Source organism: Mauremys mutica, chromosome 2, assembly GCF_020497125.1.
Source record: "Mauremys mutica isolate MM-2020 ecotype Southern chromosome 2, ASM2049712v1, whole genome shotgun sequence".
NCBI lineage: Eukaryota > Metazoa > Chordata > Testudines > Geoemydidae > Mauremys > Mauremys mutica.
The window spans coordinates 62,128,420-62,140,424 of NC_059073.1; the positions used below are offsets into that span (position 1 = coordinate 62,128,420).

Here is a 12,005-nt window from a genome sequence, read left to right on the forward strand (position 1 = left end):
TTTGTCTGAAAAATTTCATCCAGCTTTACTCAGAACCTCTCTTCATTTTTCCCTTTAAAATCCAATAGTTTTGAAAAGGAGTGGCAGGTGTCCATCACTACTAATTTGGCTTTAAAACTATACATTCTTAATAAACCCCTTCCTATTGGAAACACCAATGTTTCAATTCTGTTAAGGTCACTTGAATATTGAAGAACACAGAGAAGATAGTATATTTCGATTCAATATCATCTCTCTTTTGCATTATGAATTCAGTGTGAAAATCTTACTGAGCAGGGAAATCAACTATTTTACAATAATTCTGCTGGTTTTGTGTGTCATATTTTCAAATTCACAATTAAAATAAATATTTATTTGGCTGAATTCAGTGCATTACAATAGGCAACAAATAATGTATATCGTATATTGCCACTGTGATAAACTGCAATTTCAAAGCTGGAAATCATATTTTTTGACAATTTGCATGAAGATATATGGTGGAATAACTAGTAGGAGACAAAAAAAAACTGGGCATTTTAAAAACTACTGATGTTTCACAGCATCACACAGAAACAAATAGGCCAAATGATTATGTAAAGAGTTTGTGTAAAAGCAATACATAAGCCTTTCCCATTTTCTCGGTGTTGTGTGCTTATACGTACAGTGGGAGTTGATGTGGAATAGTGATAATCTGAAGAAAATTATGCTCCAGAATTGCCATTTTGAAATGATGTGATGGACATGGTTATCCTGCTCTCACTGAATGCCATTTCTAGGACAGCAAGGAAATTTAAAATGCAGTGCTCCTAATTAAGATATATTGTATATTCCGATCTGTAATGAAAGACAATCATTTTAGGAAGACAAATCCTTACGGCTGTTATTTGGCTCTACATCCCATGAAATATTCCTACTGTAAGAACAACACTGTCCTAATAAATGGCATCTGGAGAAGCAACAGCAGGATGATTATTTAGATTAGCAACCATACATTTTTGTCCTTCTCAATAACAAATGATCTTTAAAGGAACACTAAATAATTGGGACGACTACTTTAAATTATAGTAAATGCAAAGTTTGAAATATTAGCACTTATTCATAATATAAAACCATCAAAGTGTTCATAGTGTTTGAAATCTGTAAATAATGTTTTCCAATTAACACGAGGAAGCCAAATGTAGGCATTAAAAGACAAAACTTGAAATTGAAAAGATTTCAAATGCCAGATCCTATATTCCTTGAGAGAAAGAGAGAGAGAGAGAGTTTTGTTCACATAAACAGGTGTCTGACTCTGCACCAGTCTAGGATTTTCCTTATGTAGGAAGAAATCCTCAGCTACCTGTTCAGGGTTGTTTTAGGGCCATTTGGAGTGGCACAAAAGACCTAAGAATGAGCCAGAATCTGACCCTATATGGGAAGGGCTGTTTTTGTATTATATCTATATATCCATCCTACTGTGGTCCTGACCCTGCAGTTGGCTTCTGTCCATTCCACCCATTAACTTCCCCAATGCAGAGTCAGCTGCAGAATCTGGGTCTTAATCTCTTTTGCTCTTTGGTTGTTATTATTTCTATTACCATAACACCTCACCACATTCCCTCACTCCACCTTTTACCCTATACTTCTCCTATAATGTATGTTTGTCACTGTCTTTTTCATGTCAGTTTAATTCTGCCCAGAGTTAATCATAGAATCATAGAATATCAGGGTTGGAATGGATCTCAGGAGGTCATCTAGTCCAACCCCCTGATCAAAGCAGGACCAAATCCCCAACTAAATCATCCCAGCCAGGGCTTTGTCAAGCCTGATCTTAAAAACCTCTAAGGACGGAGATTGCACCACCTCTCTAGGTAACTCATTCCAATGCTTCATCACCCTCCTAGTGAAAAAGTTTTTCCTAATATCCAACCTAAACCTCCCCCACTGCAACTTGAGACCATTACTCCTTGTTCTGTCATCTGCTACCACTGAGAACAGTCTAGATTCATCCTCTTTGGAACCCCCTTTCAGGTAGTTGAAAGCAGCTATCAACTCCCCCCTCCCCCATTCTTCTCTTCTGCAGCCTAAAACAATCCCACTTCCCTCAGCCTCTCCTCATAAGTCATGTGCTCCAGATCCCTAATCATTTTTGTTGCCCTCCACTGGACTCTTTCCAATTTTGCCACATCCTTCTTGTAGTGTGGGGCCCAAAACTGGACACAGTACTCCAGATGAGGCCTCACCAATGCCAAATAGAGGGGAATGATCACATCCCTCAATCTGCTGGCAATGCCCCTACATATACAGCCCAAAATGCCATTAGCCTTCTTGGCAACAAGGGCACACTGTCGACTCATATCCAGCTTCTTGTCCACTGTAACCCCTAGGTCCTTTTCTGCAGAACTGCTGCCTAGACACTTGGTCCCTAGTCTGTTGAAGTGCATGGGATTCTCCCATCCTAAGTGCTGGACTCTGCACTTGTCTTTGTTGAACCTCATCAGATTTCTTTTGGCCCAGTCCTCTAAGTTGTCTAGGTCCCTCTGTATCCTATCCTTACCCTCCAGCGTATCTACCACTCCTCTCAGTTTAGTGTAATCTGTAAACTTGCTGGGAGTGCAGTCCATGCCATCCTCCAGATCATTAATGAAGATATTGAACAAAACTAGCCCCAGGACCAACCCTTGGGGCACTCCGCTTGAAACTGGCTGCCAACTAGACATGGAGCCATTCATCACTACCTGTTGAGCCCAACAATCTAGCCAGCTTTCTATCCACCTTATAGTCCATTCATCCACCCCATAATTCTTTAACTTGCTGGCAAGAATACTGTGGGAGACCGTAGCAAAAGTTTTGCTGAAGTCCAGGAATAAACACATCCACCGCTTTCCCCTCATCCACAGACCCAGTTATCTCATAGAAGGCAATGAGGTTAGTCAGGCATGACTTGCCCTTGGTGAATCCATGCTAACTGTTCCTGATCACTTTCCTCTCCTCTTCAGAATTGATTCCTTGAGGACCTGCTCCATGATTTTTCCACAGACTGAGGTGAGGCTGACTGGCCTGTAGTTCCCTGGATCCCCTTCTTCCATTTTTAAAAGATGGCCACTACATTAGCCTTTTTCCAGTCATCTGGGACCTCCCCCAATTGCCATGAGTTTTCAAAGATAATGGCCAATAGCTCTGCAATCACATCTGTTAACTCCTTTCATAGAATATCAGGGTTGGAAGGGACCTCAGGAGGTCATTTAGTCCAACCCCCTCCTCACAGCAGGACCAAGCCTCAATTTTTGCACCAGATCCCTAAATGGCTCCCTCAAAGATTGAACTCACAACCCTGGATTTAGCAGGCCAATGCTCAAGCCACTAAGCTGTCCCTCCCCCATTAGCACTCTTGGATGCAGCACATCCAGCCCCATGGACTTGTGCTCATCCAGCTTTCCTAAAGTTAGAAGGAAAGCCAAATGATGGGAGGAGAAGGAAAGCCAAATGATGCAACAACCCTTCTTGTTGCAGTTAGCAAGAGATGTTAAGAGTAACTCCAAGCATCATTTGGCTTTTCTGATTTCACGCCTGCATGCCCGAGCAATATTTTTATACTCCTCCTTGGTCCTTTTTCCACATCCTCTGTCACTTAGGATGGGAGAATCCCATGCACTTCAACAGACTAGGGACCAAGTGTCTAGGCAGCAGTTCTGCAGAAAAGGACCTAGGGGTTACAGTGGACAAGAAGCTGGATATGAGTCGACAGTGTGCCCTTGTTGCCAAGAAGGCTAATGTTAGAAGGTCCAATAGTCTTGAACCACTTCTTTCTCCACAGAGGGCTGGTCACCTCCTCCCCATGCTGTGCTGCCCAGTGCAGTAGTCTGGGAGCTGACCTGGTTCATGAAGACAGAGGCAAAAAAAGCATTTGAGTGCATTAGCTTTTTCCACATCCTCTGTCACTATGTTGCCTCCTCATTCAGTAAGGGGCCCACACTTTCCTTGACTTTCTTCTTGTTGCTAACATACCTGAAGAAACCCTTCTTGTTGCAGCTAGCAAGAGATGTTAAGAGTAACTCCAAGCATCATTTGGCTTTTCTGATTTCACGCCTGCATGCCCGAGCAATATTTTTATACTTCTCCTTGGTCATTTGTCCAATCTTCTACTTCTTGTGAGCTTCTTTTTTGTGTTTAAGATCAGCAAGGATTTCACTGTTAAGCCAAGCTGGTCGCCTGCCATATTTACTATTCTTTCTACACATAAGGATGGTTTGTTCCTGCAGCCTCAATAAAGATTCCTTAAAATACAGCCAGCTTTCCTGGACTCCTTTCCCCGTCATGTTATTCTCCCAGGGGATCCTGCCCATCAGTTCCCTGACGGAGACAAAGTCTGCTTTTCTGAAGTCCAGGGTCTGTATTCTGCTGCTCTCTTTTCTTCCTTGTGTCAGGATCCTGAACTCAGCCATCTCATGGTCACTGCCTCCCAGGGTCCCATCAACTTTTGCTTCCCCTACTAATTCTTTCTGGTTTGTGAGCAGCAGGTCTATAAGAGCTCTGCCTCTACTTGGTTCCTCCAGCACTTGCACCAGGCAATTGTCCCCTACACTTTCCAAAAACTTCCTGGATTGTCTGTGCACCGCTGTATTGCTCTCCCAGCAGATATCAGGGTGATTAAAGTCTCCCATGAGAACCAGGGCCTGCGATGTAGTAACTTCTGCTGGTTGCCGGAAGAAAGCCTCGTCCACCTCATCCCCCTGGTCTGGTGGTCTATAGCAGACTTCCACCACAACATCACCCTTGTTGCTCACACTTCTAAACTTAATCCAGAGATTCTCAGGTTTTTCTGCAGTTTCATACCAGAGCTCTGAGCAGTCATACCGCTCTCTTACATACAATGCAACTCCCCCACCTTTTCTGCCCTTCCTGTCTTTCCTGAACAGTTTATATCCATCCATGACAGTATTCCAGTCATGTGAGTTATCCCACTAAGTCTCTGTTATTCCAATCTCATCATAGTTCCTTGACTGTGCCAGGACTTCTAGTTCTCTCTGCTTGTTTCCCAGGCTTCTTGCATTTGTGTATAGGCACTTAAGATAACTCGCTGATTGTCCCCCTTTCTCAGTCTGAGACAGGAGTCCTCCCCTCTTGCACACTCCTGCTCGTGCTTCCTCCCGGTATCCCATTTCCCCACTTTCCTCAGGGCTTTGGTCTCCTTCCCCCCAGTGAACCTAGTTTAAAGCCCTCCTCACTAGGTTAGCCAGCCTGCCTGTGAAGATGCTCTTCACTCTCTTTGTTAGGTGGAGCCCGTCTCTGCCTAGCACTCCTCCTTATTGGAACACCATCCCATGGTCGAAGAATCCAAAGCCTTCTCTCCGACACCACCTGCGTAGCCATTCGTTGACTTCCACAATTCAATGGTCTCTACCCAGGCCTTTTCCCTGCACAGGGAGGATGGACGAGAACACCACTTGCACCTCAATCTCATCTATCCTTCTTCCCAGAGCCACGTAGTCTGCAGTGATCCGCTCAAGGTCATTCTTGGCAGTATCCCCTATAGGCCCGCTGAAATCATTGCTTAGGTGGTGACACTTTACTGCAAAGTTGAGATGACATTGTAGCAATACTGAAAACTATCTTTAAATTGAAAAGCCAGTAATTGAAAAGGGAGAAAATTGTATGGGGAAAACAAAGTGATTTAGCACATTTTAGGACTGCTGCCATTTTTGTTGTGTGGTACTCTTAAATTTTTCAGAAATTTGTGGAAAATGGTTTTTAGCTGTAGGAATTGTGTTGTAAAGCAGTCAGGTAGCATAACAGTCACCACAGGAATCAGGGGACATTGGTCCCTGTCACTTGACAGATGTAATCCATGTCATGTGACTAGAGGGCAGGGCCAGCCCACAACATTTTGGCACCTGAGGCAGGGAGCTCAAATGATGCCCCCATGCCCCCTCACTTGGACCAAAACTTTGAAAGGTCTCAATTCTGCCTTCTTCCTGTTCTACTCCTCTCATGGCACTGCTCTGCTACTTACCCCAATAAAGGAGAAACAACAACTTAAAATGCCTTGTTCAAAAATTTTAAGTAACACTTAACTTTCAAATGCCCGAACAGCAAATGTAACTTTTCTTGTCTGCATAGTAAACACTGGCATTTTTATCTGTTTGAATAATCAAAGTGGTGCTTTCCGTGCCTTCTTGGTTGCAAAGATTTGACCTGCCACCTGAAGGTCCAGTCTGGGCCAGCTCATGTTCTATTGAGATGGTTGCAAGGCCCACCAGCCTCTCCTGTGTCATTGTGGTGCATAGATGTGTGTTTATTAACTTCAGCTTGGAGAAGCTGCATTCTCCACTGGCAACTGTTACAGGAAGTGTTAGGAGTATGCACAGAGCAACAAAAGCATTTGGAAAGAGGGTGGTCATCTTATTTGTGCACATATATAACCAGAACAGCCTTTGGAGTTGATCCTGCTGAAATGCATCTTGAAAGGGCTTTCAGTTCATCGCCTAAATCACTCACATCAATATCGCGCATATCATCATGTGTCAACTCTATCTCTAGTGCCCTGCATTGCTGGTGTAGGTCTTCTTCAGGTATAGTGAGGAGTTTTGGAATATCATACAACATCCCAAATATACTGCTGTGTTCCTTGAGCTGCATGAAACGTTCTTCAACTGACTGTATTGCACAATCTAGCACCTGGTTAAAGAATTCAACTTTGAATTGTTGTTTGGGGTCTCTTACGGGATTATCCCGCGCTCGTAATCAAAATGTCTTCTTCTTCGGTGACTCTTGTATTCTTGAATGGGTGGGAAAATGGCTTCAGTGTGAAGTTCCTCTGCCAACTTCCGTGCACTCTTCAGAATGTTTTGAAATCCCTCATCTGACCGGTAAGATTGTAGGTATGTCTTTGCTTTGTCCAGTTGTTTCATTGCTCCAGATATATCAAGGTCAACACCTTGGAGTCTCTTGCTTACAACATTTATTTCAAACAGTATGTCATGCCACAACACTAAGCCACACAGAAATTTGAAGTTCTGTATGTTTCTGGTGATTCCATTTCCCTCTGCCACTGTTCTCCCACAAATAGTTCCTGTCATAGCATTATCCTCCATAATGGCAACTATGGCATCATCTATCTTCCCAATTTGGTGTTTTTTAGGCTTTATCACCTCCACTCCACTCTCCCATCATGTGGCACTCAGTAGTTTCAGTGTCAGAGAGGATGTTCCCAGATTTTGCTTCAAAATTTGCCATCGATGAGTTGATGCAGAGAAAAATACACAGATGCTTTGAATTACATTAAAAAATTTAGCAGCCTCATTAGAAGCTGATGCTGCATCACTGACCACCAAGTGCAATGAATGAAAACTGCATGGTGTTGCGTTGCATGCGGGCCGGATAAAGCACAACAACCAATATGATTGCAAGCAGAATCATTTATTATGTGCAATGCATCATATTATATAGACTTCTCCATATTAGCAAACATCAGACACACCAACATCACATTGCTGCTGATTGGTTCTTAGTCCGATACACACGCTTTTCACACGCATGGCCCTTTGCTTACTGATTTCCCATTTCCCATGCAACTCATCTGATTTATGGACTTGTTTATCACCTTGAAACCGATCCCAGCTAGGCCACCTGGCGTCTGCCTCCCACGGGCTAGCTCCCAACTTTCTCATAACAACTTTATCTAACTCCTCTGTTCTTGATGTGCTGCTGCTGTAAGTTTCCACCAAGGCAGCATAGGGAAGATGCAACCCCACATCTCCCCCTCTTTTCTTAAAAAAACATCCAATAAATCTCTCCAAACTTCATTGCAAAGGGCGTACAAAACAGGGCAAGCAAATAAAAAACAAAAAACAACTCCCAACGCAATTATTCCCATATGGAGAAGAAAAATAACACAAGTGGGCCAGCCAAGGCCATTAAGCCAGTCCCACAAAGGATTATAATCACGCGTAAGCTTATACATATTATCCTGCAATTGCTAAAGCAATGCATACATAAAATGCAAATAATTAAATAAATCTATACAACACATACCTACAAAATTCTTACAACCATATCCTTGCTTTCCAAAACTATTGGTATGCAAATTTTAATAACCATTCTAAAACAAAAGAATTGGCCAATAAAATTTCTCTCTTACTTAAAAAAATGTATTAAACTTTAGCATATCACATTTTTCTTCTAATGTATCCAAACACTTTGTATTCTAAATTGAACAAAACCAGTATCTGCATTTCAATCTAACCCTTCAGCTTAATTTCAAATCAAACCATCTCATAAAAATATTAAACACAACAATTCTGGCCACAAAACAAACACCACAAAACAAAACATAAAACACAAAACTTAATTTTTACTCTGTTAGTAAATGCATGGTATATTAAATGCTGTGCAGCTGGCATTAATTTTCTTTAATTATCTAAAAAACAAAAACAAATTTACCCCTACTGGGCAATCAATCATTACTTAAAATATACAAATACTCTTGTTAATTTTAGGCAAAACAGGGGAACATTAATACAAATGCTTTTTGGCTTGCTCTTTACTTTTAACTTCTGCTTTTAAGCACTAAAAAAAAATATCACCACTTACAGTGCCCTTAAAGCCTAATACAATTTTAATTACATAGCACTGTCTACATTCTTAATTAATTTTACAAAATTATTCATAGCCAAACAATTGCAAACTAATTTCTTCGCCTGAATTTATTTACAAACATTTCAAAAACACCAAAAACTTTTCTCTTTAGCATCTTTACAAAATTCAACTGCTGTTCCCTCTAGCCACCACAGAGTTAACTTTTTACTCTGCCTTAAATTGCTCGCTTGTACTCCAACAACCACCTTTCTCAACTTAAATCACCATTCCAAATATTCTCCTGAGTATTTGAAATCCCCATGCTTGTGCTTAACTACTTTTTCTCTCCACTACATCCTCAAAGGTTTTCAACCTGCTCTCCAATCTCTCTATCTATTGCCTGCCCGCCTGGGCCCGATCCTTTTTTCCTCTTGCTAAACCGTCCCGTCCATGGACACTAGCTTGTTCCACAACCAATTAGCTAGAAGGGTGCGCTTCTGAACTAGCCCTCACCCTTCTGATATCTTCTGTGAACAATTATCTGTACTTTCCCACTGTGGGGGCTACATACTCATGCATGCAACTTTAATCACAGCATCTATTTTCCGCCTATCTCATTTAATATTGGCTACATCTCGTATCAAACAGCCTTGCAACTGCCAATAGTCAGCACATAACACAAAAAATTACAAAAATCAGGTAAGGCTAACAAAAGCACTTTACATAAAGGTACTTTGGGTCACACAGGCCCAAAGCCATCCTCCCGAATTACCTAGATTTATGCCTAGTAACACCAACTCCTCCCCCCTTTGAGAATACTCAACAAACTTTTGGCTGAGTTTTCTCAAACTTTGAGGACAAAAAACAATTAAACTCTAGGAAGCTGGGGTTAGTAATGAGGGGGTAATTAATTCCACAATCATCCTCCCCATGGACCCGGCAGGATTCGGTATGTGAGAGCCCTCACCCACCCTAACCGGTCCACATGCTGGGGAGGAGCACTGCAAATATTCACACTTCCACCCAGACAGTGTCCAAGTATGTCTCTACAACCCCAGATCAAATGGTACTTCTAATATATCTATAAGGGCAGTGGGCCATCCTGGTGCTTAAAATCACTCCGAATGGCCATCCGCTGGTCATTCAGGATTTCAAACATACTAGCTCCCACTGCAATGCTTTCTCAGCCTCAATAATAGCCCATACCATCTCTGCCAGTAGCCTTTGGATCCTAAAACTAATGGCAGAAATGACATGTAACTCACCAACTCCAGCCTGTACTTAAATTAGCGAAGCTCCAACAATAGGAAACTAAATAAGGGGCAATATCATTTACAATCCAATTAGGGAGGGCAATACATGCTAAAAAAAAAATTTCTCCAGAACACAGGGCGCAGCCTGTAAAATAAACCCCAAGATCCAATCAATACCACATTTCTCAGCAGGAATCCCAAATGTCTTCCTGCCAGTGTACAATTCTTTGTTTCTTCACCAGGGTCAGTTCTCAATGTCCTTTTAGTCAGGAATTTCTGGACTTTGGCAATGTCAGTGATGTGAGTGTTTTTTCTTCTTTTCCACCACTGTCGTGGTTCAGCTTCTACGGGGGATATTACCAGGACATCATCCTGTAGTGGTTTTGCTTCTTTCAAAAAAAAAAAATCCAACAACACAATGGGGGCTGCAGCGGACAAGGGAGAGGTTTAACCAGCACGTCACCTTGTCCTTTTTCCCTGCTGTCCAGAAGCACAATAGAACTAGAAAAAGGAATAGGCTAATCATCAGTAGGAAAATTCTTCTGAGGTGGAGGGGTCTTTTTGCAGCAAGAATCATGGGTCCAGGCAGTCAGTCTTTGGCACATCACAGCGGTGTTGGTAGTCAGCAGGACTTAATAAGGGCCGTTCCAGCATGGAGCCAAAGCAGTCTTTCGCTGGTGGTCTTTTACATTGATCCGGTCTTCTGGTTCCAAGGAATAGCGGGGCTGCTAGGGTCTTCGGATAGTGCTTCTTTACCTGTGAGAAAAGAAACCTAACACATTGCATTAGTGCCTGGCAGCGTTTTGCAGCTCTCATTAGCTTTTTGGGCCCAGTCAAGCCCCCCTTTTCCTTGGCTGTCCACCAAGTCTTAGCTGAGCGGCGTGTCCTTGACCGGGGCCAGAAAGATTTCTTCGGTTAACTCATTCTGTTCTTTTTCCTTCCCTGCTTGGCTTCTTTTAATGTGTGAATCCTGTGTCAGAACACCCAGCTGTTGCTGCTCATACCGGAGAAGCATAACGATTTTCCCGGCACTGTCCCAGGCTCAGACCAGCCAGCGTAGGACGCCTTCTCCAGGCTCCTGCCAAAACAACTTACTTGCTTGTAGGTCCAAACGACCTCCGGGGCCACGGCACGAGCCTCTGCCTGCACCGTGCACTCCAACGTCTTCCCGTCCAGGGCTCGCTTCCAGCGGAGCACCTCCTCGTCCTGTGCCCGAAGGGCGGTTAGGAGGAGCCTCCCCAGCTCCCCCTCTTTCCTTAATGAGTCAGTGCAGCAGGGGAAATCTTTTCCCCCTGTCGGTTCATGATGTGCAATAAAAACTTCTGTGTTATCTTTTCTTCAGCTGATACAGCGGTACTCATGATTCACTAGCCGCTCACCTTTGAGCTCAAATGCGTCTCCCTTCCGGACGCCCAGGAGCTGGCTCTTCCCCAGTACCTCCTGCCGTGGCTGTTCTCCCGCCTGTTCAGGACAACGACTCGATCCGATTCGAATCACGTCGGGGTCACCATTTGTTGCGTTGCATGCGGGCCGGATAAAGCACAACAACCAATATGATTGCAAGCAGAATCATTTATTATGTACAATGCATCATATTATATAGACTTCTCCATATTAGCAAACGTCAGACACACCAACATCACATTGCTGCTGATTGGTTCTTAGTCCGATACACACGCTTTTCACACGCATGGCCCTTTGCTTACTGATTTCCCATTTCCCATGCAACTCATCTGATTTATGGACTTGTTTATCACCTTGAAACCGATCCCAGCTAGGCCACCTGGCGTCTGCCTCCCACGGGCTAGCTCCCAACTTTCTCATAACAACTTTATCTAACTCCTCTGTTCTTGATGTGCTGCTGCTGTAAAAGTTTCCACCAAGGCAGCATAGGGAAGATGCAACCCCACAGCATGGGACAAAAAAAGCTTGAGGGTTTAACTCTCGGATCCGTGTCTGCACTCCTCTGTTCTTTCCTCTCATGTTGGCACCATTATCGTGACTTCTCATGTCAGCTATCGCAATTCCCGTATCTTCCAGCTTTTTAAGATGCATATTTGTCATACCAGCTCCTGTAGTATCATCAATGTCAAATTCTAGAAAATGCTCTCTGACTGTCACCATTGTAGGGACATTTTCACTAGGTTCTGTTGTTGTTACAAAATGCACCATTAAAGTCATTTGTTCCGTATGGCTGATGTCAGGTGTGCAGTCCAG

At 43.1% G+C, this 12,005-nt stretch overlaps 1 protein-coding gene across 5 annotated transcripts in view; it reads right to left on the reverse strand.

Moving 5' to 3' along the window:
* The window catches only part of C2H8orf34 (chromosome 2 C8orf34 homolog), a 281,523-nt gene that overhangs the window by 184,528 nt on the left and 84,990 nt on the right, over positions 1-12,005 (reverse strand). The window lies entirely within an intron of this gene.